This window comes from Cebus imitator, unplaced genomic scaffold, assembly GCF_001604975.1.
Source record: "Cebus imitator isolate Cc_AM_T3 unplaced genomic scaffold, Cebus_imitator-1.0 Scaffold390, whole genome shotgun sequence".
Taxonomy (NCBI): Eukaryota; Metazoa; Chordata; class Mammalia; order Primates; family Cebidae; genus Cebus; species Cebus imitator.
In genome coordinates, this window is record NW_016107705.1 from 2,078,430 (window position 1) to 2,082,252 (window position 3,823).

A 3,823-nucleotide genomic window follows, 5' to 3' on the forward strand; every position below is an offset into this window, starting at 1 on the left:
TGAATAATTATGAGTTTAAGGGCAGAAGTTCATTTGAAATCCTTAGACACAGGGAACAAAAGAGAAATAATTGTAAGGACTTACTTTTAGGGTTTGTTTCAGCTGCTAGTGTCACCTTAAGTAAGACATATTCCTTAATAGATGTGGGGTCTTCTTTCCATGCACGATTGTCTCTGGACTTAAGTGCCAGTTAATTCAGCTCATTTTTCTCAAGCTTTAGTTAATCATGGGTAGAAAAGACTCCATAGGGCCAGGCTGAGCCTCCATGCTTGGCCTTCCTGTCACTGGCTGGAAGTGAAGGTCTACAAGGCCTTAGAATGATGGGACCCTGTGATGGAAGGTGCCTGGGTCCCTGCATCACCAAATGGAAGGCTATCTCTCCTACGTGCATAGGACTTTACATGAGCAAGATGTAAACTTTTATTTTGTTAAATCACTGCAATTTGGGAGTGTACATGTTGCCGTTTATCCTAATACATTATTTAACATCCTTATGGCAATGAGAGGAATGAGGAAGTGCTAATAACTCTAAAACTAAAGTATTAGGCACTCTTAAGATCAATTCGTATTATAAAAAGCATCAAATTATGACATGAAATATTGGCTTTTTGCTTATGTCATGCAGCTGTCTTAGGGTCTGAGAAATCATGGTTTATTTTGTATGCTATTTGGTTTCTTATTCACATTATTTTAACTGGTAACATAGGTTAACTTCCTTAAACATTGTAGCCTAATATTGAATAATAATATAAGTAATACAAAATGATATTTTTGAGGAAACACTTTGATACAATTTAGCACAATCCAACAAAATTCTAAACTGCTATTAATAATTGCTTAATTTAATTTTGGCTTTAACTGAAATATATGAGAAATGTCTACTGTTCTAAGAACTTAAGGGGCCAGAAGCTTTTTGAGAAAATGCTTTTTGAACATGTTAACACTAATACATGTTTTCTGTAATATTATCAAAAAACATAGAAGTGTTTATTTCTCATAGCTTGCTCCTCTTCCTAAAGCAACTTCTGTTGACTACTTAATGTGTTATCATTGCAGATCATGAAATTAAATACAGATATATGTAAACACACATGTGCATACATACGTACTCACATACACATATATAGGTGTATGAATTTATGTGTAGCTAGGAGACTTCCCTGCACAAATGTGAATGCATTATAAAAATGTTACTTGCTTTCTTCATTTAGCTATATATTTGATGCGCTATTTTCATTGCAGCTTATTATATATAATACTTGTTCTATTTAATAGCTGTTTTACATATTTTTCATAGTTTACTAATTTCAAAATTAATTAACACTTGATCTTTTGAATTTTTGAAATCAATTTAATATAAAATCCAGGTAGGCATTTCTTTGTGCAGTTACATGTGTAAGTATTTCTGTAAAATGGATTCTTAGAATTAGTATGCATGTTTTAAATGTTGAGTAAATAATTTTAGGTTTTTTTTCTTGGAGTTCTTCCTTTCTTTAAAAAAATTATACTTGTAAGTTCTGGGGTACATGTGCAGAATGTGCAGGTTTGTTACACGTGCCATGGTGGTTTGCTGTACCCATGAACCCATCATCTACATTAGGTATTTCACCTAATGCTATCCCTCCTCTAGCCCCCCACCTCCCAACAGGCCCCAGTGTGTGATATTCCCCTCCCTGTGTCCATGTGTTCTCACTGTTCAACTCCTACTTATGAGTGAGAACATATGGTGTTTCGTTTTCTGTACTTGTGTTAGTTTGCTGAGAATGATGGTTTCCAGCTTCATCCATGTCCCTGCAAAGGACATGAACTCATTCTTTTTTCTGGCTGCATAGCTAAAACAAGTTAAATATAAGATTTTTATGATGCCAGACAAACTAGGAAACACATCACCTCAAATTATGTGTTTTATCACATAGCAAGTTGAAGCAGCTCTCATTTCTAAAAATGGTCAGAATAAACATATACAAAACATAAAACTATATGAAGAAAAATAACACAGAGAGAAAAGTCTGATCTGTGTTCTTTTCCTATGGTGTATATTTGCCACATTTTCTTCATCCAGTCTATCATTGATGGGCATTTGGGTTGGTTCCAAGTCTTTGCTATTGTGATTTTTAAATCCAAAATTTGTGCCTATTTATATCTCCAACAATGTGTGAGTGTCATCAACATCACATGTAACACCTTTATCACCTCACAATCTGTTGAGTAAAAAATGATATCTCATTTTAAAGTAGATTTCCTGATTGAGGTAGAAGACATTGCCATATTTATTGGTATCCTGTGTTTATTTTGTGGTCTGTATTTACATATTTTTGTCCATTTTTCTCATGGATTTGTGTATTACCCTTTTATTTTTCATATGTGTTAAAATGTATTAGCTGCATTACTATCCCATTTCTTATGATGAAATTTCAGGCCAGTCGAAAATTCAGGCTTGTTTTTCTCAAGCTTTAGTTAATCATGGATGGAAAAGACACCACAGGTCCAGGCTGAAGGAGAATGGTATAACTTAGTCAAATAGTTACAGACATGGTCTTTGGCCTGTGGAACACCTAGAGAAAAGTCCTCATGTGCCACCTAATAGCTGTGTGAGGGGTACTTAATATCTCGGTGCCTTGATTTTTTTTTCATGTATAAGTTGTCTAATAGTAATACTTCCCTCTGGCACTTGTTGTAAAGATTAGATTACATATGAATTCGTATGTGTAAAACACTGTTTGATATGGAATCAACAGTACTCAATAAATGCCAGGAATTAATATTATTATATCACTTGTGCAATGCCAGCACACAGGTACAGATCTGGGAAGCTTTGTAAATAAAAGTTATTCTTAATCTTTTTCAAATAGGGTAATGAAACTGTTTACTTCCTTAGAGAGGACAGTTAATGTGAAACTTCTTTTGCTTTATTCTCTAAGTTTTATGCCATTCATAGTTCTTACAGCATTAATATATTGAAATAAGAAATTAATTTTGTGGTTACTCTTGAATTCCTGCTATTTTTGAGGCTCAGGAGTTTGTTATATTCAATTCTCAAAAATTCCATTTAATTTTGTCTCATGTAAAAGAAAAACAACATACATTCTAGGAAGTCAATAAAAAGGCATAGAATTTGAGAACTAAAGGTAACTTAACAATCATCTAGTGCAACATTTTATTTTATATGTGGGAAGCCAATGCCCAGAGGAATTAAGTGACTTCTCTAAGGTCATGCAGTGAGTAAGTGGTAAATTGGGAAAGGAACCTGTAATTTTGTGAAATACATATTTGGTCTTTGTCCCCATTTCTTGGCATACAGTTTCTAAAACTCTTGAAATCCCGAGAGTGATGAGTATCTTTTGTATGTTCTATGGTTTGAATGTATCCCCACCAAAGTTCATGAGTTGGAAACTTAATCTCCAGTGTAACAGTGTTGAAAGGTGTGACCTCTTAGAGGTGATTAGGTCATGAAAGCTTTGACTTCACAAATGGATAAGTGGTGTTGTCTCAGGAGTGGATTTATGTGGAGATTGGGTTAGTTACAAAAGCAAGTTTGTCCCTCTCTCACTCTCTAACCTTTCACCATGCAGCACGAAGGCCCTCTCCAGATGCGGACACCTTGATATTGGACTTCTCAGATTCCAGAACTCTGAGAAATGAATTTCTATTTTTAATAAATAACCCAGTCTGTGATATTCTGTTATAGCAAAACAAAGTAGACTTAGACATTATGCTAATGAGATGACTGCTGGCAAGGAGCTCCTAAATAACTTTAGGATAGAGGCTGGTTACCACAAAAACAAAGGCATGTTAGTGGGTTGAGACTTTCAGCCTATACCCC